This window comes from Mustela nivalis, assembly GCF_964662115.1.
Source record: "Mustela nivalis genome assembly, chromosome: 17".
In the NCBI taxonomy this organism is placed as follows: Eukaryota; Metazoa; Chordata; class Mammalia; order Carnivora; family Mustelidae; genus Mustela; species Mustela nivalis.
This window is the reverse complement of record NC_139036.1, coordinates 47088805-47113683: the sequence shown is the minus strand read 5'-3', so window position 1 is coordinate 47113683 and position 24879 is coordinate 47088805. Positions and strand designations below refer to the sequence as shown.

At 39.7% G+C, this 24879-nt stretch overlaps 1 protein-coding gene across 11 annotated transcripts in view; it reads right to left on the bottom strand.

Moving 5' to 3' along the window:
* TANC2 (tetratricopeptide repeat, ankyrin repeat and coiled-coil containing 2) overlaps positions 1–20284 on the bottom strand; it is a 360787-nt gene extending 340503 nt beyond the window's left edge. For 8 of the 11 annotated variants that reach the window (XM_082706548.1, XM_082706539.1, XM_082706540.1 and 5 more), the window contains exon 1: positions 19722–20268. The gene's annotated coding sequence lies outside the window, so the exon portion shown is untranslated. Of the gene's footprint in view, positions 1–19721 lie in introns of all 11 variants that reach the window. The other 3 variants (XM_082706545.1, XM_082706546.1, XM_082706542.1) reach the window with 2 other exon arrangements.
* Positions 20285–24879: the final 4595 nt, after the last annotated feature.

Below are 24879 nucleotides of genomic sequence, written 5' to 3'. Positions count from 1 at the left end.
GTAAATGCTCAAACATAGGAAGTCAAGGAAATAACCAATGGCCCATATACACTATGAAGTACTATACAGAACTGTTAAAAAAAAAAAAAAGGAATAGATGTCTCTATAAAACATACAAAATTATTTGAGGTATATTGTTAAGTAAAAAAAAGCGAAATGCAAAAGAGTACTATATTATGCTACCTTTTCTATAAGAAAGAGAAAATTAAAATTTATATGCACATATATGCTAATTTTTTAGAAGAATAAACACAGAAAGGATAAGCCAAAAACACTTGGCAGCCAGGACATAAAACAGAAAGAAATCTTCTGCATTCAGAAGCTGATGGCTAAGCTGTAAATCACAAAGAGGCCTCTGAAAACTTGCCAGTATACAGATACTAAGCCCTCCTGACAAAAAAGTCCTGACACCACCCTCAATACATTAGAAGCCAATGGTGAAATGAAATTAACTAAACAACAAAGCCCAGTCACAGGTCAAAGGTAAATCAGACTGACTGAGCCTCCTATTCTAGTTATGAGGCAGAAGTAGTAGCATGCCCCTCTCTGGAGATGAATATTATTTATTTAAGTCTCTACTATTCTTTTATACAAAATGCCTAGCATACAAACAAAAATTAGAAGATTCCAAAGAAAATGTGACCAGCACTAATAACTTTTTGACTCTCAGCTCCAAATTCATCCTTTTTGCCTGCTCTGTGAAAATGGATCTGAGACCTTTAAATATTTTTTTTCCTTTGCCAGGTACCACCATATTAAGCTTTATCAAAATTCACTGGAGAAACTCTGTTTCTGTATTCCACTGTGCTTGCTCAGCAGATTCCTACAGTGCACATGATCTCTCAGCACCTGGTTCCTGTAGCAAAGGCAGCTTCTCCAACATCAAGTTAGATGCAGCTTATCCAATGTCCTGCCAATGGGCCACAGGATAGCCAAGAAGACCCAGCAACCAGCACCTTCACCAAACACTCTCCCTCTGATGGTTTTATAGTAAAGTACCTTTAGTGAGACACTTCCCTTTGTATCGTTTTCCTTGGCAGGAGAGATTTCCAGAAAGTTCTTTCAGTGCAGCATCATAGCAATTCAAGTGAGTTAGGGCCATGCTCTTCCCAACAAAGCCTGGATGTCAGCTGTGGGTTGAGGGCAGCACTCTTCCTCGGACACTCTATTTCACTCGCTCAAGTAGTGACTTCCCTATATACCTCCTATTCCTAATTTTTCCCTGTTTCTTACTAGCCTCATTACTCCATTTTCCCACTATAATTAGTAACTCTTTATACTAGACTCAGACTGATACAGAAACGAAACAAAAAAAAATCCTTAGTGTATGATTCCATGTATATGAAGTAAAACAACAGACAAAACTAATCCATGGTAGCAGAAGTTTAAAAAAAAAAAAAAAAGTTGCCTCTTATTTGGGGGAAGGGAGAAGGACTGGATAGAAAGATGCATGAGTAAACTTTTTTAGATGATAGATATGTTCTATATCACGTTTGTAGTAATAATCACACAGATGTATACAGCTGCTAATACTCATTAAACTAAACATTAATATCTTTGCATATGATTCTCTATAAATCATACCTCAATAAAAAGGAATAAAAGGCTCCATGGAGAAATGCCTGATCCTACTGCTGGGATGGGAAAGCAAAACTTGAGCCTAGAATATCATGTTGCTCCAAAATGTAAAGAAGTGCTCAAAATAATGACCAGTGCATGTAGCAAGGAATCGGTCTGAAGCTGCTCCCATTGGGAAAACCAGGAACAATCTAAGCATGAACAAATAAGAGAAATAGATCATAGCCCACCAAATAAAGTAGGAACCTGTGAGTTCATATTATTAATTAAGGAATGGAAGACAAAGGCTTGGCTGGCTTTTCCATAGTAGAATACTGTGAAATCACAGAAAACATACATATTGATCTCTGCCCCCAGTTTCTGGCACAGAGTTCCTAAAACCATTGTAATTTCCTAAGTGATACAAACACTGGGCACATCTCTTGTTCTAATATTTGTCTTAGATCTCTCACTAACACAGGGCTCCTAAAACCCTTGTAAATTCCTAAATAATTACAGCACAAGGGGTGCATCTTCTGTTCTAATGAGGTGACTCTGGGTAGGCTCCTGGATGACTCTAAATGGGGGTTGGTCACCAGTAAGACCAAACCATGCTTAGAAGCTTGGAATTTTCAGCTTTATTCCATATCCTCCAAAGACGGCAGGGGGGGACTAGAAACGTAAATAACTGATCATACGTACATGAGGAAGCCTCTATAAAATCCCAATAGCGTGGGGTTCAAGGAAATTCTAGGCTGCCGAACACAGCACACAGGGAGGGTGACATACCTCAATTCCACTGGGCCAGAAGCTCCTGCACTTGGGACCCTCCCACACCTCACTCTATATATCTCTTCATCTGGCTGTTCATCTGTATCCTTTACCATGACCTTTAATAAACTGGTAAATATGTCTCCCTGAGTTCTATGAACCGCTCTAGCAAATGTATTAAACCTGAGGAAAGGGGCACTGGAAGCTCTAATTTACAGCCAGTTGATCAAAAGCACAGATGACAACCTGAACTTGAGATTAGCATCTGAAGTTGGGATAAGAGGGAGCAGTCTGGTAAAAATGAGTCCTTACCTGTGAGAGCTGGCACTACTGTATGTTTTAATTCCAAAGTAAAAAATTCAAAATTTGAAAAAAGAATGGGAAGAGAAAAATGGAAGAGCATTATAGAGACAACTCTTGAAAGGCTTGCTACAAGAGGGAACAAAGAAATTAGGTGATAGTTGGAGGGAAAAGTAAGGTAAAAAAAAAAACTTTTTTTTTTAACATGAGAGAAATAACATGTTTGTGCTGATGGAAATGAGTCAGAGAAGAAAAAAACTGAAGGAGGAGAAAATAATTCAGGCAATGTTCTTGATTAGGCAAGAGTGGATATGATCTGGTGCACTAATAGAGGAACTGCCTCGGGCAGAAGTAGGCATAGTTCCATAGTAACTGTCAGAATATGTGAATGCAAATGCTGATAAAGAAGTAAATATGACTGTGGAATACAGAAGTCCTCCTCAACCTTTTCAATAAAGTAGGAAGAAAAGTCCTTAGCTGAGAAAAAGAATGGAAGTATTAGAAGTGAGATGAGAGGGGAAAAAAGAGAGAAAAGGTATAAAATAATCATCCATTCATTCTCCCAACTACTAGACTAAGGATATATATCATGATTACCTGGAAGCATTAGGGCTCCGCTTCAGGTTTATGGCCATGAATTTAAAATGAAACCAATCAGCTGGTTGTATGGTTTTCACTAACTACATTCAGCATCATGTGGGCAGGCATAGAACAGGTAGTTAGTAGATTTAATGAGGAATGTGGTTTTGGCACAGCAAGGACAACAAATCAAGAAAGAAGAAATATCAAAGGTGTATGTGCAAGGGATAACTATAGTTATGTGTGATCTGAGTTCAGAAAGGAAAGAGTTATCAAGAGTGAGACAATGAAATGATGGTAAAACCAGTAGATTAGAGGTCCTAGTGGGGTTAAAGAATTACTGGAGTCAGGGTACTAAAGGGAAAAAGATTTAGAAAGAGCATATGGGGAATGCCTGGGTAGCTCAGTGGGTTAAGCTGCTGCCTTCGGCTCAGGTCATGATCTCAGGGTCCTGGGATCGAGTCCCGCATGGGGCTCTCTGCTCAGCAGGGAGCCTGCTTCCTCCTCTCTCTCTCTCTCTCTGCCTGCCTCTCCGACTACTTGTGATTTCTCTCTGTCAAATAAATAAATAAAATCTTTAAAAAAAAAAAAAAAGAGCAAATGGTGATCAAAGAGTAGGAAACATAAAATTGAAATTACGGAGAAGCTGCAATAATTAGCACAATCTAAGTATAACTTTGGTAACGAATGATTTACGTAGGGTGGAAGACAAGATCACTGATGGAGATTCAAAGAACTGAAAGATCTGAATGTTGAAAAAATATCTATATGGTTGAAATCACCAAGAATTGAGATCAGACATAGTACTGGTGAGAGAAAAGAAGAGTATAAACAAACAAACAAAAAAGTAAGAAGAAGGAAGGAATCCTGTAAAATCAAGAATTTGGCTGGCTTTCATTCCTGGTAGCTGGGAGGTAGTCTCCAAATCCTAGGAATTTCCTGAGCGACAGGAGTGTCATTGTTATTCATGGTGGACCCTGATAGCCTATGCTAAGGAGATGATTCATGGTGGGCCCCTAAATAGTTCATGCTAATAAAATGACTCAATGAGGGCTAGCTTTACCTAAAAGACCATCCATGTAATCAGAGGGTTAGGGCTTTGAGACATGATTATCACAGTCTGCCTTCCAGTGAGGGGACAGGGGCTAGAGACTGAGTTTAACCAATGGTCAATGATTCAATCAAACATGCCTACATACCAAAGCCCCAATAAAAACTCTGGACACCAAAGTCTGGGTGAACTTCAGGGTTTGCAATACTCTGTGTACTGTAAATACACTGACGTGCCAGAAGGAAAAAACTCCAGGGGGATGATGTGTCCTGATTCCAAACAGGGAGGACACCAGAAGCTGCACATTTGAGAGCTTCCTAAGCCTTACTCTATGTGTCCCTTCTTTTGGCTGGTTCTGTTTTGTATCCTTTTTGCCACAGTAAAACTGTGTAAGTTTAGCACTTTCCTAAGTTCTATAGCTATTCTAGTAAATTATCAAACCTGAGGGAGTAGCAGGAACTCCCACATTTGCAGCCAGTTGGTTAGAAATGAGGATGATTCTGGGAACCCCCAAGCCTGCAGCTGGTGTCCGAAGTGAAAGTTGTCCTGTGGACAACTGTGTCCTTAACATGTGAAGTTTGGTCTAATCCCAGATGATAATCATCAGAATTCATTACAGGGGATGAACCGGGAAATAGTCAACAGCAACAGGGGTTGTGTAGTAAATAATATGTGATGGCATAGACTTCAAAGCTAGAGAATTTTAGGGAAGAGAGAAGAAAGATTTAAATCTTGAAAGGGGTAAATGAAGAGAGTATCTATTTTCCTATCCAGTGCCATGAGGGTTATGAGAAGAAAAAAAAGGGAAGGGCATCTCTTGAGATGGCAGTAGGAGAAATTATGTCCTCAGGAGAGATAAAATTCCTAAGGCCCTACAAGTTTTATAGGCTTATTAGAATGAGGAGGACTAAGTGAAAGAAATTCACAAAAACGGGAGTATCCAAGAGACAGTGCTATCTTGGAAGTCAAAGACTTCAAGGGGAGTCTAATCAATTATATCAAACAGTACTGATAGATCAAGCAACAGAGACTAAGAAACTACCACTGGATTAAGCAATAAGAAAGTCACTGATGACCACAAGAAGAAGCTGCAGTGAAATGGTGGGAGAGGAAACCTGGCTAAATGGGTTCAAAGAGAATGGAGATCTGACTTAAACAACACTCTGGAAATTAACTAAAGACGTACAACAAACTAAGAAATGATGATTCAAGCAAACTAGGCAACATTGGGGAAGAATGATGGAAGCCTGTGGCATTTTTGCCTGGGGCTACTCTCATTCTCCCCAGTGGGGCTCCTACAAGTAGTGGCTCAAGCATGATGGACCAGGCCATGAAAACCAGGAGCATTGCTACTGCTGCTGCCTAACAGGACTCAATTAATAGCACTACCAATTAAAGTAGCCATCTCACGGCAAGTGACCAGAGGCAGTGTCAGAGCTCCTAGCCTGAGGCTCTACTCCTGTTCTAAGCAAACAATAAACTAATGGACTGAGGATTTAACACAAAGTACCAAATAGTGATACAGCCAGTATATCATGGATGATAACCCCTTCTCAGGCCCCAAGTATCGATTTTTTTTTTTAATTTTATTAAGACAATTCACTGCAAGAAAGGATAGTCTTTTCAACAAATGGTGTTGGGGCAACTGGATACCTATATGGAGAAAAAACAAACCTAGATCCTTACCTCATACCATATCCAAAAATTTACTCGAAGTGGATCACAAAGCCAGCAATTCCACTCCTAGGGATCTATCCAGGAGAAATGAAGCCATATAGTCACACCAAGGCTTGTAAATGAATGATTATAGCAGCATTATTCATAAAAGCCAAAAACTGGAAAAAATCGAAATGTATGGATTTGTATGTCCATAAAATGAAATTATATTCAGTAATAAAAAGGAATGAAATATTAACCTCAAAAAATTAGGCTAAGTGAAAGAAGACAGAAGCAAGACTATTATAAAACAAAACTACATACTTATGATCCCTTTTGTATGAATGTCCAAAGGCCAATTTATAGAAAGAAAGGCAGATGAGTGGTTGCCTAAGGGTAGGAAGGGGTAGGAATGGAGACTGAATGCAAATGAGCTTGAAGAATTTTGGGGAATGATGAAAATATTGTAAAACTGGACTGTGGTGATGACTGCACAGTTCTATAAATTTACCCAAAATCATCCAATTGTACTGTTAAAATGGGCAAAATCTGAAATATGAAAAATCTACCTCAATAAAGCTATTTTAAAAAAGAGAGAGTTGGATAAGGTAAACACAGATAACTGTTTTACAGAGTCTAGCATAAATGATAAAAGAAATGAGGTAGTAGCTACAAGGGTTAGTAAGGTCAAGAGACTGTTTCTTTCAGATGAAAGAAATTACAATATGCTCTTATGCTACTGACAGTGATCCAGAAAAGGAAAAACAGGAAGAACTGCAGGAAGAATGTCCTTGAGAAGTCAAGAAGGGATGGGCTCAAAGGAACAATTGGTGGGAATGACCTTCAAAGGAGGAAAAGACAGTTAATTCACAATAACTGGTAAAGACACAGGTGTTAGGAAGATTGTTTCTATTTTCTTAATGAAATAGGAAGGTCACCAGCTGAAAGGGAGGATGCAAAGGGAAATATTGAAGATTTGCATGCAAGGAAAAGATATAATCACCTAAGCAAATGGGAGCATGGCAGAACTAAAATAATAAAGTAGGATAGCTTGGCAGCATTAAGCAATGAATTTAAAGTCACTGGGTATTAACTAAGAATTTAAAGTCAGCATGGTTGTGTTGCTCCAGACATACACAGCTACAAGTACACAGGTGTAAAAAAGTAGAGTTGGTTTCAAATAGAATTGGGTTTTGCCAGGCAAGACCAACCAAGGGAGAGAGGTAAAGGGGGTTGAGTATAGATGCAGAAGAGCAATTACAATGAGAATTCAGCAAGTCAAAAAAGGAACTGAGAACATGTATGCATAGAGGAATACTGAAATAGGAAATCACCGAGTCACAAAAGGAATTGAGAACAAGTATATATGGAGGAAAAGTGAAACGGTGGTAAATTAAAAGGTCCCAGTTGAGGTCAAAGATTTAAGGTTGTTGGGTACTTAGAAGTGAGCCAGAAAAACTGGAAGTGGTAGTTGGAGAGTAAAATGCCAGAAATTACATTACATAAAGTTGTAGCTATTGTTAATAACGAGTTGTGGAACAATGACTTTCAATCCTGGCTGCACATTAAAGTCACCCCAGAACACTTAAAACTAGCATACCAAGCCACACCTCAGATTAACCAAATCAGACTCTCTGGGAGTGATCCCTGTAGTTTCTCAAAGCTCCCAGTTAATGCAGATACACTGAGGGTTTAAAAACATCTGCACCAGATATGCCATAAAAGTGAATGGCTGAAGCAAAGGGCAAGAGCAGTAGAAGAGAGGAAGTCACGAGGCCAGAACACCAGAAGGCTCATCTGTGTAGATACTGTAATCACCAAAAATCACAACTGGAGTAGTAGGAGAGTTCCAGTGAACCACCCCCCCTACCCCGCCCCCACAAGCTAAAAGAAAGCAAAGAGAACACTTAACCCATGCCACTAGGAGGAGCCACCACTTAAGAACTCCATGGGGAAGTAGCACCCCCAGGGGAAAGGTAAATTTACTGAAAGCAAGAAGATATTCATGTTTAGAGAAGAGGTTAAAAATAAAGGAAGTTTTGCAGATGACTGACAGTGAACTCCAGAAGACACAGAGAAAAGGGTTCAGTGATCATAGAGGGGTGAAAATTGGGATCAGACAAGAGAGATGAAGGTAAGAAAAGGTCCAGACAAAACTACTGGAGGAGAATAAGGCCAGGAAATCTCAGAACACATGCACCATATTTTTTAACACTGCACAAAAACAACCACAGAAAAAGCTCTAGGAAATTAGAAAAAGTTTTCCTGAATCCAGCCACTTTCTAAAAGATTTTTTGAAATTAATTTCAAATAAAAATGAGTCACAGAAAATATCAGGTCAATTCCATCTACTAAGTTACAAGAAGAGAGATTAAGGGGCAGAATAACATCCCTACAAATGATGAAAGCACGCCAGAGAGACATGCCCTCAGATCAAAGCTGTGAAATGCTAGGGGCGCCTGGATGGCTCAGTGGGTTAAGCAGTTGCCTTTGGCTCAGGTCATGACCCTAGCATCCTGGGATTGAGCCCCACATTGAGCTCCTTGCTCAGCAGGGAATCTGCTTCTCCTTCCCCATACCCAACTCTTGAGCTCTTGCTTGCTCTTGTTCTCTATCTCTCAAATAAATAAAATCTTAAAAAACAAAACAAAACAAAAAAAAACCTGTAACATGCTATTTCAAAATAAACTAAAAGACCTTAACAGAATGGCACAAAACATGAAAGAATAACAGATGTAAGAATTATAAAAACTCAAAATGACAAAACTCAAAATAATTAAAAACAAATGGAAAGAATCATTCCAGAAATAAAGAGTAAATAAAAACAGATAACCCCTTAAGAAAAATACAAAGTAAAAAAGAAGAAAATTTTAAAACTCAAAGAAATCAAAAAGATTTGAGAAAAACTGACAAATATTGAAAACAGGCAACGAAGATTGAATATACAGTGATAGGAACTCTGGAAGAAGGAAATCCAAGCAAAGAACAGAGTAGTAAAAATAATAATTTTTTTTAAAGTTCCCTGAAATAAAGAAAGATTTTAAACTACATTTTTAAAGAGCTCAATGTGTACCTGAGAATATCAACTGAGAACAACCAAAATTATTTTACTACACTATTACTAAACATTAAGGAAAAAACAGGTGGGGGACTGGGGTCAGAAAGGGGGACATACAGAACTACAGAAAGGAGTCCAGAAAATGAGAGATGAATGAGCAGCACTGGGTTTCCTAGGCTATAAAAGGGTTAAAGTGCGGAATGAGATTAGATCTAAAAATCTCAGGGTACATAAGGGTGGCAACACTGTGTAGGAAATGAAGAACCAGTTACTCATAAAGAAAGGAGAATCAGACTGGCATCAGACTTATCTATTGCACCAGCCTGAAAACGGTGGTATATATGTTATATAGCAGGAAAAATAAGAGGGGGGTGATGAGCCAAGAACACTATTCAGCCAAGATAAGACAGGCATTTTCGGTCAAACAAGGATTCAGAAATTGTGCTACATCCACTGAGGAAATTACTCCATATGCTTTTTTGGCATCCATTAAGATAGCCATGGGTTTCTTTTCTTTTTTCTTTTTCTTTTTTTTTTTTAAGATTTTATTTATTTATCAGAGAGAGAGAGAGGGAGAGCGAGCACAGGCAGACAGAATGGCAGGCAGAGGCAGAGGGAGAAGCAGGCTCCCTGCCAAGCAAGGAGCCCGATGTGGGACTCGATCCTAGGACGCTGGGATCGACCTGAGTCGAAGGCAGCTGCTTAACCAACTAAGCCAACCAGGCGTCCCAAGATAGCCATGGGTTTCTTTTCTTCCAGTCTCTACCACTCCCAGAGTTGTGACTGGCAGTACAGAATGGCCAAATCCAAGAACATCATATACAACCAGCCCTAGAAAGCTTCAAGAAAATTAGATCCTAAGGAATGCATATTTTGCCAACAAGCACAAAAAAGGCCTGAAAAAGATTCAGGCCAATATTTCCAAACAATGAGCACCAGTACAGAGGCCACAAGGTGCTCATTAAGCCCAGAGTAATCAAACACAAGATCTTAAAAGACGCCAACCCTAAGTTGGATAGGCTCACTCTTACCATCCATCCCAGTCTCAGGAAGTATACTCATTTCCACAGTGTCAAAGGTACCAGGCTTTAGTAACCAAATTCCAGGAGTCAGGCCAAAGTCTAAGTTGAGGCCCAGGCCCCACAACGTCCCCCAAAGACTCTGGAAAAAAGGCTTCTATCAACTTTGAGGGTCAAAGAATTGTACAAAACTTAGACCACTGTCCACATAGGCAGGCGGCATCTCCCTATGTTATTTTGTATAAATACAATATAAAGTTTTCCAATTCATACCAAAAGAGAGAGGTAATTATATAGTTTTGATCTTGTAATTTTTTTATATAGTAAATTATGTTTATTCCTCCCTGGAATAAACTCTGATATATTATTTCTTAAATATACTACTAGTTTAATCTTGCTAATATTTTAGAATGTTTGCTTCTCTGACTGGGTGGCTCAGTTGGTTGAATGTCCAACTCTTGATTTCAGCTCAGGTGGTAATCTCAGGGTTGTGAGATCCAGCACTGCAGTGGGCTCCGTGCTCAGGAGGAGACTGCCGGAGATTCTCTCTCTCTCTCCCTTCCCCTGAACCCTTCCCCACACTCACACATGCCCTCTTGCTAAAATAAATAAATAAATATTTAAAAAAAAAAAAAGAAGAAGAAGAATGTTTCCTTCTCTGGCCATGAGTAAGAGTGGACTAATGTTTATGATGGCCAAAAAAAAGAAAGAAAGAAAACAATCTTAATGTCCATCAGTTGGGGAACAACAGCATAAATTATGGTGTAATTTCCCTTGGAATGTTATTCAGCTTTTTAAAATTAGAGTTCCATTTACTAAACTGGAGAGATGCCATGATACATTCTTAAAAGAATAAAGCAAGTTACAAAAACCTGTATGTGTGTGTATGTATGTATATGATTTTGAGTGAGAAAAAGATGTTGAAAAATACTCAGTGTTGGTTAATGCTGGCTACTCCACGGAGGAAAACTGGAGAAGGGAGAGACCTGAGGGGAGAGGAAAATACTAACTTTTCCTTTATTCACTCTTACTTGTTTATTTTCGTGGTTGCAAGCAGAGTCTGACTTTTATAAGTTTTTAATAAATGTAGAATGGGGGGGCGATAACAGTTACCTATTAAAAGTAAAGATAATTAACATTAGTTGACAACCAGTAAATGACTAATTTTAATGCATCCAAAGACAAAATTAGAGTTAAATTATATAAAGCAAGGAGAGGAATTATTACGAAATTAATTTATTTAAAAATACAAAACAATCCAATCTGGACCCAAAGTTGCATATAAGTAGTCTTTCTGAAGTGCATTAAGCAAAATGTCTTTAGGATGAACCAGTTTTTCTTTTATAACCAGCACAAACTTATCCACTCATGGATATTTTGACAACTACGAATAAAACTAAGAGAAAGTGTGTCAAAGAAAAATATTCAATGAATAACTGTATGCATGATACACTGATTAGCAAAAATGGGCAAAATGTTACAGAAATAATGGAAACTCAAGAAAAAATGAGATTTGAATATTTATACTAAAGAAACAGGGGTGATTTTTTCTAGATGTATTATTTTACACTGTAAGTAGACAAGGCTTTTTTATGAAGTAAATCACAAAAGAAAAGCAACCACTTTAACTGATTATCACATACCCAATTTTAAAAAAGAAAAATTACAAAAAGCTATCAACATTAGCATGGGTGATAGGGGATAAAGTTATCACAGAAAATTCCAGTTATTCACAAAAGGAAGAAATGTTTATTAAAAACTGACATTTACATGACCGAGTTGAAAAATGAACTGTCAAAGGGCTCACAGTCTCAAGAAATGGCATGGTTTGCTATTTTATAAGGAAGATTAAAAACTAATTTTTTTGTCGAGTTTGTGGTACTTAAAGGGAAATAGCCCAAAAAGGTATGCACACCAGAAGTCTGCCCAAGAGCATCTCACTTCTAAGACTCTTTGTTTTTAAATATGCAGTTATTTAAGAACTCTCCTTCTCAGCTCTCATCAAATCTTTCATAAAAGAAAATTTCAGGATACAAAATAAATCAGTAGCTTAATTACCATGGTGTCTTTTAAATGCCTTGCAAGGCTGAAAAGGAGAGCAAAACAAGATAACAAGGAAAAGCTGGACTGACAGGCTAATAGAAAACTGTGCAGAGGAGTTGGGTGAAGCATGCATCAATGAAGAGAAATCCAGGATGATTTCCAAAGCCTAATAAAAATTGCCATTCCTTAAGTACCAGACATTGTCCTAAGGATTTTCACTGATATTATTTCACTTTGCCATCATTGAAAACCTGCAAGATAGATTTTAGCCCCTCGTACATTTATTAAGTGACAGCACAATAATTCGAACCTGTTTTCGTGATTCAAAAACACACAAATTCGTGTTCTTTCTACTATAAAATGGGTCTCGTGGTTGTAGAATTTCAAAAGCTTCTTACAACTGAACAACAGTATTGTCATTCTATCATAATGAAATGTGCAGGGAGCCTGGGCAGCTCAGTCAGTTAAGCATCTGACTCTTGATTTCCACTCAGGTCATGATCTCAAGGTCATGAGATACATCACCACCTCAGGATCCACAGGAAGCATGGAACCTGCTTAAGAGTCTCTCTCTCCCTCTGTCACTCTCCCCTCTAAAAAGAAAATAAAATAAAGTAAAGGAATGTCTGATAACTTCCAAAGGAAGTCTTTCTTCCTCTTCAAAACCCTAAAAAGAGTGAGCTAAGATTCTCTGATGCTAAAACAGGGTTTGGGTATGTAGTAAATCTTCATCCCACATGTCTAATAAAACTAATTACTTTCACCCTAATTCCCAATCCAAAGGAACCCAAGAGAATCCCTTGGAATTGGAACAAAAACAGAATTCTAGAGTAACAACACATACCCAGCAAGCTTCTATAACCTGACTAGCTTTGCCCTACCAAATTTCAGCAACTAGAGCTAGAAATTGTGGGACCCCACAACCCAAGATTACAAAGGGCTAAGAAAAGACTTCCTTCATTTAGACAGAAGGAATTTACTGAGTTCTGAGGCAGATTCTTCATGACCAAAATGACTAAAATCTCCATGACTAAAATGACTAAAATCACAGTATCTACACACCTAGTCCCATTTCCAAGTTTAATAACTAACTAATCTACTTATATGGCTAGATCTATAGGTGGGTTTTCATGGCAATAAAAAACTGTTGCCATATTTCTTCATGTTATCAATTTCTATAATCCATCGTCATCTGATATAATCAGATATGATAATGCAAGTACAGTATTACAAACAAGGAAATAAAGCATGGCTACCTAGTCCAAAGATACCTGTTTCAAGTAAATAAGTTTTCCATTATTATTGCTTATATATATTGTTTTGTGAATTTTAGGTCAGCAATACTTCGATATCTATAAAAAGGAATGTTTGAATCACTGTTTTCCTTTAATTTCTTTTGTTTTGTTTTGTTTTTAAAGATTTTATTTATCTATTTTTGTGAGAGAAAGAGAGAGAGCGCAAGCATGCCTGCGTGAGCTGGGCACAGGGGCAGAGGGAGAAGCAGACTCACCACTGAGCAGGAAACCTAATGAGAGACTCCATCCCCAGGACCCTGAGATTGTGACCTGAGCCAAAGGCAGATGCTTAACCATCTGAGCCACCTAGGTGCCTACTGTTTTCCTTTTCATGATACCTTTGCCACCTAATGAAAACAGTAAAACTTAGCAACATTGACCAGTAAAACTTTAGGGAAGTGACAAACTTTGATACATGGGATTTTTTTACTTATATTTTTCTCAGAATAGAATGAATATTTGGACACAGAATTCTGAATTACACTATTAGTTTTGATTTAAGGAAGAATATGAAATGTCCACCTTCAACTGAAAGACTACAGTAGTAAAACTAATTATACACAGTACACAGTCACCAAATATTTAAGTGTATGATTTAATGCATTGATATACTGCATAAAAATCCCTCAATTTTTCCAATATAACTAATCTAACTCAACTCATATACTTTTAAACACAAGATATCTGTATAACAAACTAATACAAAAAAATCAAGGGTTTTCTTTTTTTTTTAATGTAACGACAATCTTTTTTAACATAAAATATGCAAAAGAGAGACTGAGACTTGGGCAAACAAAGAAAAATGTTCTCATATACTATGCTCCAAAACTCTCAGGTGGGATACCTCATCTAAGAAAAAGAATATACTTTGTCAGAAACTTCTTCAGAGTTAGACACAATATGGCTGTCACATGGAGACTGTCAGATCAATCCCTACTAAAGCAAAGTAGCCAATCTTTTCTCAATAGATCGAAGAAATTATGCCCTGCAAGAGCCTTCAACAGACATACCTGACATTCAATGACCATTTATATAATAACCTAAGACCTGGAAACATCATCTGTAAAGGTCTAGATAGTAAATATTTAGGTTTTGTGTATTCTTAGGTTTCTATAGAAACTACCTAAGTCTGTGGCTGTACACAAAGAACTGCCATAACCAACACGTAAATGAATGAGCATGGCCATATGCCAATAAAACTTTCTTCATGGCCAGTGAATTTGAATTTCCTATAATTTTCACATATCACAATGCATTATTCTTTTTTTCATATCTTTCAATCATTTAAAAATATAAAAAACAATTTTAGCTTGCAGGTCATACAAAAACAGACACTGGGCTACATTTTGCCCATGCACTGTAGCCTGACAACCTCTGTAATATACAATGAAAAAAATTCAGCTAAACATCACACAGGGAAACTTCTAATCTTCCTCTCCCCAACCCAGGAAATAAAAAAGAAATAAAAATTAGTTTATCTTTAGAGTCTGTTTTCTTTTTTTTTTTTTTTTAAGATTTTATTTATTTATTTGACAGAGATCACAAGTAGGCAGAGAGGCATTCAGAGAGAGGAGGAAGCAGGCTCCCCGCTGAGCAGAGAGCCCGATGCGGGGCTCGATCCCAGGACCCTGGGATCATGACCCGAGCCGGAAAGCAGAGGCTTTAACCCACTGAGCCACCCAGGCGAGTCTGTTTTCACTATAGTCCAGGAGTTACTCTGAATAATATTCTAGATGGGTGGGTGTATGTATATATATTTCTCTATACCTATCTCCTGATGCCTAGAACTTTGAAGAATGTGACAATGAGTCTAAAGAGGAGGCAAAGATCAGACCATCACAAAGGACTCTACACGGTTTGGGAAGGAGTTTCGGTTTTATACATTAAGTGATGAAGTGCTACAATAAGATTCTGAAGAAAAGAATGACATATCAGATGACCATGTTAGGCGGGGGTGCCTGGGTGGCTCAGTTGTTAAGTATTTGCCTTCGGCTTGGATCGTGATCGCAGGGTCCTGGGATGGAGTGTAGGGCTCCATGTCAGCCACAAGTCGGCTTCTCACACTCCCTCCGCCCTTCCCCCCTGGTCAATGCTCTGTCTTTCACTCAAATTAAAAAAAAAAAAAAAAATCAACTATCCTAATATTCCCTCTTTGGAACTAGTACTGGCTTAGTATATGTTAGTCCCCTGCTAATCCACCCACAGTCCAGAAGCAGATGATCCTCGTTCTGATGTATAGTCAGAAGGTCAATAGTGACACAAGGCTACATCACATCGCCTACACCATTCACTTCATTTCATCTCATCACATAGGCATTTTATCATCTTGGGTCATCACAAGAAAAATGAATTCAATACAGTAAGATAATTAGAGAGGAGAGACCATATTCTCACAACTTTATTATAATATACTGTTATAAATGTTCTACCTTACCATTGTTAATCTCTTACTATGCATAATTTATAAATTATACTTTATTGTGTGTATATACTCATAGAAAAAAACAGTATATATAGGGTTCAGTACTATCCATGGTTTCAGGCATCCCACTGAGGGTCTTGCAATGTATCCCCCACAGATAAGAGGGGATTATTATACCTCCTTCAAGGCTTACTTTCTTCTCCATTCAAAATAATGCATGCAAAATCTTTCAAAAAACGTGAAAAGAGAGAAGGCATTTATGGGGAAGTATGGGGGAAAGCTAGAGTGCCAGCATGGGACATCCAAAAATCAAACATGGAAGAGGGAAATCATCGCATGTTTAACAAATTTTGTAAACCTTTACGATAAAGATGCAAACATCAAATTAGGTTTCATAAATGAAGTATGCTAAAAGGAACTACCACCCAATCCAAAATACAGAGCATGATCTACGTCTATGACAATTTACTAAATATACTAGAGTACATAAGTGTACATCCTAAATAAAACTAAGCCATAATCAGTAGATTATCTTGAATTCCCTTATCAACAAACATACATAAAAATGAAAGAAATGTTTGATTACATGAGGTATATGATTTATAGAATGGCAGAAAGTTTGGCTTACAGAAGAAAATAATTGTTACACATATAAGAGGTGATTTGATTTATTCTTTTTTCTTTTTTCTTCTTTTTATTAGGGAGTGGGGGAGGGGGACAAGGAAAGAGAAAATCTTAAGCAGGCTCCACACCCAGCACAGAAGCCCAACACAGGGCTCAATCTGACAACCCTGAGATCATGAACTGAACCGAGCCACCCAAGTGCCCCCACTATTCTTTATACTTTACATATTTTTTATAAATATGATTTCATATGTTATATATATGAATGTGTAAGTGTGACAAAAATCTGAGCCACCAGTTATTGATGGAAGCGATAAAATATACACATTCATACAATCCATATTTGTTACTTTTTAAAATAAAATAAATCATAAAAATATGAATAGGTAGGAAAATAGATAATTTCTCCTCAATTTTCATTGAGAAAGTTAGCAGGAAAGATTTACTGGTGCTTTTATTTTTTTATTTTTTTTAGATTTTATTTATTTATTTGATAGAGATCACAAGTAGGCAGAGAGGCAGGCAGAGAGAGAGGGGGAAGCAGGCTCCCCGCTGAGCAGAGAGCCTGATGCGGGGCTCCATCCCAGGACCCTGAGATCATGACCTGAGCTCAAGGCAGAGGCTTTAACCCACTGAGCCACCCAGGCGCCCTGATTTACTGGTGCTTTTAAAGAGAGAATGTATAGATCTCTGTGTGTGTGGTGTACTACCTCTTTAAAAGCACCAGTAAACCTTTACAGCAAACTGTGTATACACACACACACACACACACACACACACACACACCCCAAGCCACCTGAAAGTAACTATCTTTAAAGTCCCCCTAAAACCAACTTCCATCACTATATCTCCTTAACTACATAAAAAGAACTGATACACCTCTACTCAAAATTCCAGAGATAAATTACAAAAATAAATCCCGTAAGAGATATGTTCTTACCAAAAATAACTCTATTTTTGGTATATTTGTAGGTTTAACATGTATGTGTCTTACTGAAACTCAACTCTTCCACTTGCCAGGTAAATCTGTTTCTTGACTGTCCTATGCAAGTTATTGAACATCTCTGTGTTTCAGTTTCTCAGCAGTAAGACGTAAATAGCATTACACACTTCATAGGGTATTGAAATTGATTAAAACATGTATAACGGGAATGGCACAGAATAAGAGCCATAAGAGGGTAAGTTATTACAACTAGTACTTCTACTACTTCTACTAGTAACAGGACTCCCATCTTCCCAAAAATATTAAAAACATTCTCTGCAATTTGAATTACTGACTAAAACTGGATACTATTAAAAACAGACATTAAATCTGAAGCCTGATAAACAGTAAGTTAGAAGCCCTGCAACTCTGAAAAGAATAGATTATTAATAGAACCACATAACAACCCTGTCAAGAACAATCTGAGAGCGGTTTTCCCAAGTGCAACTATCAATTTCTTCCCTTACACAAGGGGGCAGTGATAACAAGAAAAGAATGGGGCTCTGAAACACCTCTTTCTGCAGACAGTAGGGGGTGGCAGTACATATGGCTTACAGTCAGAACAAAACAGGAAGACCCAACAGAACTGCTCTTTATTCTCCTTTGCCCTCTCCTCTCTGCTTTAGCCCCAACATAGACTCAAGGTGAGGGACATACCTATAGAACACTAGAGCTAAAACCCATTATTAATCACCAAGTAAAATCCAGTTTTCTCTTTGAAGCAAATGATCCCTCAGTGTCTGAATGCGGATGCAGGAAGAAGCCAATCAGTATGAATTTTCATATTATCTAGCAAATTACTTACTGTTATTATAAAAACAACATTCTTCAGGCAAGTAATTCACTTTCTCTATACAATCATCACAACACAAACCACTAAATTCTCAGTCATTAACTACATCCTAATGAACGCATCCAGATTATTTCTGCTTGTTTCATACCATATAGACACTCATTGAACACACATATGTAAGTTCTATTGCAAAGCTCATTGAACTATCTTTTGTTACTTCTGAAATTCCAGCTATTTTCTGACAATCCTCTCAAACCACAGATGTCCTTCTTAAATGGAAGTCACAATGTTTTGCAGCATGTGGGTAATTTCATACATAAAGACAAACAGAGATGGAGAGAGAATACTATTTTATTCTTGTGCTCACATTCCTAAGATGATGTACCTGGGAAACGCTGTAAGAAGTGCTCCACTGACAGTATCCATGTTGCTGCTTTTTATGCTACATTTACTGTATTCCATTTTTTCCCCTATTTTGCCACCCCAACGTGAAGAACACGCAAGAATATATCACTACTGTCATTCACTGTAATTAACCACTGCAATAGCTTTTGGCTCCAACCCCTCAAAATGCCTGAAAATTTATCCCTTTTGTTCACCATATTGTTTTGTTTTCTTCATTCCAGATATTTTCACCTGTGTGAAAATGAAGACAGCAGCACATAGGGGGAAAAAATCCCTTTGCCTAATGATCTTGAACTCAAAATTATGATCAAAATGTGGCGGTTTTTTGTTTATTGTGTTTCTTTTCCTGGAGAGGAGGAGAGAACAGCGTGAAAGACACCCAAAACACCAAATCTTCCTAATGTTAATGATCATTGTTTATGTTTTGTGAAACCCATTTTAAACATTCCACAACTGAAATAAAAGCCAGGATACAATGCTATCAGTGCTCTCTACAAGCTGACAGCAAATCCTAGAATTATTTTAGCCTTATTTTTTCTTTCCCATCTCACAACCAGACACAATACGCTTTTTTTCTTTCACGTGGGTACGTACTATCTCTATCTCAAAAAAATAGCATATCATAGCTCCTCTCGATTTCCTGTGATAAAATATCTAGCAATGAGCCTTATTAATCTTTTCTTAGACTACATCTCCTTTCCCAGAGGGATTGTTAATATCGCTCACAACACTTCTACCATCAATTTCGATGCCACACAGGCCAACCCACCCTGCGCCTTACCTGGCACATTTCACAACTACTTTTTTATGCTGCATTCTGGGGGCACATTTTGCAACTCGTTCTGCACCACACTGCCTGCCACGTTTAGCAATCTGCCTCGCATCTCATCCTGGGTCCCCGTCATCTAGAGACTCTCTCGGTACCAAATTCCATGACACCTTCGGTGACACCGAAGTGACCGTCCCTGGCCCCACCTGAAGCCACCCTGAGTGCCACATTTGGAGCCAACGTTCCCCACACCTTGGACACCGGAGGCACTTCGCTCGCAGCCCGTTTCGCTGCTTCCCTGCTCGCCCCCGCCCCTCTCCCTGGAGCCAAGACACTGGAAGCGAACGCCCCTGTCACTGAAGCGACCCCTCCTTCCGCCGCTCCCCGGGTCTCTTACCTGCGGCTCTCAGGGGCTCGCTGCACCTCGGGGTCAAGCCCCAGCCCCCGGGATCCCCAGTGAGGACCGCGCCGCCCACCGGCGCCGCCCGCGATTCCCAGAGCACCTCGCTGCGCTCCAACGTCCGCGGTGGGTCTGCGCCCCGGAAAGGCGCGGCGGGGCCTCGCGGCGGGCAAGCGCAGCCCGCGGCGGTCCTCTTGTCAGCGGCGACGCGGGTGCAGGCTCTCGCCCCTTAGCGCGGCGGCGGCGGTGGCGGCGGCAGCGGCGGCAGCTGCGGCGGGCGCCTTGCTCCGCCTCGCGCGCGGCACAGCCGGGAGGTGAGCGCGAGGGGGATGGGAACGGGGGCGGGGCCGCCCGGAGGAGGCGCGGAGGGCGGCGGCGGGAGGGCAGCGCCGGCAGCCCCGCGCCCGGCGCTCGGAGTGCTCACAGCTTCCCCCGCCCGGCGGGCGGCTCGCGTGAGGCGGCTGTGCCAGCGGGCCCCGCCGGAACAGCGCGCCCAGCAACCCGCGCCCGGCCGGCCGCTCGCTAGCGCCGCCGCCGCGCCGGGGGCGTCGCACCCTCTCAGGCCGCCCGCAGCCCCGCCCCCTCCGGGCCGGGGTGGGGAGGAGCGCGAGCGCGGAGGGAGAGCGCGTGCGTGGGGGCGCGTGCGTGGTGGAGTGCGCGCGCCCCCGCCCCCTCCACAGTTTGGGGGTGGGGAGTGGCTGGGAGAGAGAGCGAAGACCGAACCCTTCCCTGCGCGGAGAGGTTGGGCCCTGACTCTGCCGCTCTGTGAGGTCTGGGCATTTCTCGTTTCCTCAGGGGGCTCTGACTGGTGGGGTCGAGGGGTTTGGTGCGGAAGAGGGGTGGAAGCTCAGTAGCAGACAAGGCCCTAAATAGTTCGGCTCCGCCCCCGGAGGGGTGATGTCACTCTCGAGGTGCTGCTGCTGTCACGTGCGCCCACTTCTGGGCCTGTCCTCCTGCTTTAATGGGCAGAACGTTCCTCTAGATTTCCCCCCACTTCAGTCACCTTACGTACGCATCACTCCCAGAATCGTCAAACCCTACGTACGTCGGTTATCCTTTGCCTGATGCTCAACTGTAATATGTAAACTGCTCCAAATGCCACAGTTGGCTGTGGTGGGAATCAGAATGAGGTGCAAAACCAGCCTTGGGTGGGGAGGTGGGTGGGAAGGGAGGAGAGAGAAGGGAGACTATGTTATCTAGAATAATTGCCGAAAATTCACCAACCACAGCTTGAGAACCAGAGGTGAAGTTGTGACGCTGTTTCTGTCGCTGCCAGCTGGGACAGAAGTAATGTGGTTTTCAGAGCTAGTGGGCAAGGCACGGAAAGCCACCGCATTAAAGCCTCCTCCGAGGTCTGACTTCCCCATTACCCCCCACCTAGAGATTCTTCCCCTTTTCCTTTCCCTTGCATCATAAAACACCAAGCCAACTGTGGAAGATATCTGGACATAAATTTTTTCGCGTTCTGTGAGATGATGCAAAGCAATCACTATTACATACTCTTCCTGGCTAATCTTACTGTTCATAAACTGAGACGACCTTTCCTGGTCATCTGTTTCCTAATGAGACGAAATGATTGGAAATAGATGCCCCCCAAACTACCTCAGTCAAGGAACGTGTTCCGTGGTGTTCTCAAGATAAGTTTGTTTGTTTGCGAACAGTTCTTTGAACCTACTTCATCCAGGAGTCTCTTTGGCTTTTTAAAAATTGGTATTAACTTCAGAATAATAGAAGAAATGGAATACGACGCCATTTTCAACAGCTATTTTCTATAATGAATGCTTGAAAAGTTGGAGCAGCTTTGAATACTACAGCTAAAATGGCAAGGCGAAGGATTGATATATGGAATCTTTTGGTGATAACTCCAAAAACTTAGATTAACTCTAACTATAACCTATCTATGGTGATAGTCGCATGATAATGATTATTTATGGGCGATTTGACAGTGCAGGAGGGAGCCTTCTGGGTTGCTGGAAATGTTCAATATCTTGATCTAGCTAATGACTGCAAGGGTTAATACATATGCAAAAAGGTTTATTCATACACGTAAAGAGGCACTACAACATCATCATGATTGGAGTCTGGAAACCTGGGTTTAAATCGCAGTGTCACATATGACTTACCAGCTATGTGACCTTAAGCAAGTCTCTGAGCCTTCTTTTCTTCATTTGTCTAATGTGGATGATGATACCTCACAGGGTAATTGTAAAAATTAAATGAAATTATCTTTGAAAAATAGCCCAGAACCTGGTATATAGTAAGTGCTCAGGAAGCAGTAGCTATTTGTTATCTTGTTCTTTTTGCATTCAGATTTGCCCTATTCAGTTTTCCTTTGGGTTTTTTATTTGTTTATTTTAAAGATTACTTTGTATCTCAACCTTTGTGAGTTTCAGTGAGGCTAATAACATTCCTTCCCACAAGAAATAACAAAAGGCAGTCAGGGGTCTAATGTGTTAGTTTTCAAACTAGTTCAGGTAGCAGTACTTAGAAATTATTGTGCTCATTGTGGAACACCATGAAATATTGATAGATTTAATTCTGCCATATGGACATGACAATTTTACCAGCGCTAAATCTGGCTATATGATGTTTATGCAGATCTCTCACATATTTTAAAAAATGTAGTTTTAAGAAATAATAGGTCCATGTTTTTCCTTTAAAATTTGTTTGCAACTTTTCACAAAGTAGAAAGTACCAAAAGTTTAATAAAAATTCCCAAAATGAAAGCCTTGAAGTCCATTTTTCCTGGAAATTAGAAAAACACTATAATTGTTCAGTTTTAGCAGCAAATCTCTCTTTATTGGATTTTCCCACAGTAAGATCTAATAGCTGAGACCCACAGGGTCTCTTGCTCTGATGAAGTGAGTAACTCTGACTCACTGTCCTCATCATACTCCCAAAGATCAGTCTCCATTTCTTTTGGCTGACCTTTCCCAGATACCATGCTCACACTGAGTACCCACTGAATGAACTCACTGCCTTGCTGTTTTGATCATCCAGCATGATTCTATTCAGCCCATTCTCTTCCACATAATACTGCTGTTATGTCTTGCAATTTGCTGCCACACTCTAACTTTGTGAAGGAAACCCTCTGTCCTTGACAGAGGTAAGGGTGGGGTATAGTAGAGATGGTGAGCAACATTAGAGAGAGAAGTCACCCCTGTTCTCAGCTCTTCTCCCTGATTTGCTTTTCTGTCAAAGATACCTGAAAGCCTGAGAATGCTAATTTTTTTTAACCTACTAAAAATCCATTCTAGTCAAAATGATCATTTAGTCTATAACTTAAGTTTGGAAACATAACATATGCCATTAAGGGGAATATGCAAATTTGCATAAATTAACCCAACCTTACCTTATACCTACCAACTTATCAGTTCCATCTATACCAGTCAAAGTGTCCTGTCTTGATCTGTCAACTCTGCACACTCATACTCACCCCTGCACGTCTTCCCCGGCACCTCTAAGTCTCTTAAGCAAACCATCAGGCTCACCTTGCCTACCCCTTTTTTCAATTCTCTCCCTATTGAATAAAGAATAATGACATCCAGCATTCACTGTTTGCCTACTGGCTGCAAATACTTTACTAAATGCCTTATATATTCTATTGCATTTAATTCTCACAATATCCCATCAATATTGTCTCAGGTTTCTAAATTGGTGGTGGGGGAGGTGCTTTGAGAGGTTAAATGACCAAGTCAAGATCACAGTGTAAACCCAAACAAACTTTATCCTCTATCAGTTATCCTCAAGATAATGGTCTATGAAATATAAATGAGAACACAGAATACATCATTTGAAAAATGTGAACCATATGACACAATGAAAGTCTCTCTCAATAGTTGATGTAAGAGATATTTTTCCCATTGATTGTTTTTCATAATCTCATTTCTTCTTAACTTCAATTAATAATTCTAAACTCAATAGCTTCGACATTTTCCCCACCAACTCCCACCTCGGTCTTTGGATGAATATTTAATAATTTTAAGACTAACACATAATAGCATTTTCAGATAGAGGAGCTATTACTTAAAAGAAGTTTCTGGTAAATCACTTTTTTTTTTTCTTTGGGAAAGTGAAAATGTCATGTACAATATGAACAAGCAAAACTCCATATATTTTTAATTGACATTTATAAATGCTTGACAAGTATTTGTGCCTACTGAATGCTTATAACTATAGTAAGTACCACAGTGCATATTTAACAGTTTGAGGGATGTCTTGCTTACTATAGGAAACAAAGTACTTTAAACACTTAAATATTAATACAGCATATTATAGAATTAAGTGTTAAGACATGAGTAAAATAGCAGATTCTGTGATAATTCATAAAAGGAAGAGAGGTAAGTTTGACTGGAATGGTATGGTACTGCTGCTTGAGCAAAGTAGAATAGGAAAAAATACAAATGCAGTCAAATGCTCTACCACTGAGCTATACCCCCGGAAAAAATACAATTGGAAAGAAGGAAGAACTATTCCAGGGAGGGCCCTAGAGAATCAATAAAAGTTTAAAGCAAGGAATAAGCATAACTCTTTTTTTGCTTTTTTTTTTTTTTTTTAGATTTTATTTATTTATTTGACAGAGACACAGCAAGAGAGGGAACACAAGCAGGGGGAGTGGGAGAGGGAGAAGCAGGCTTCCCATTGAGCAGGGAGCCTGACACAGGGCTGGATCCCAGGACCCTGGCGCTGAATCCCAGGACCCTGGGATCATGACCAGAGCAGAAGGCAGATGCTTAACAACTGAGCCACCCAGGCTCCCTTAGCATAACAACTCTTTTTTTTTTTTTTTTTAAGATTTTTTAATTTATTTGACAGAGATCACAAGTAGGCAGAGAGGCAGGCAGAGAGAGAGGAGGAAACAGGCTCCACACAGAGCAGAGAACCCAATGCAGGGCTTGATCCCAGGACCCTGGGATCATGACCTGAGCCAGAGCCAGAGGCTTTAACCCACTGAGCCACCCAGGTGCCCCAGCATAACAACTCTTAAATCAAAGAATAAGTGCCTTTTGGAGGGGAGTTGCCTCCTTAACAAAGACAAGCCTTGGTGTTAACTACAAATAGGGTACAAATCTAAAAAACAGACCAATGAGCAATTAAGAGTGGATGAATAGAAGACTACTTACTAATCAAGAGATAAAACATCTGGTAACATTTG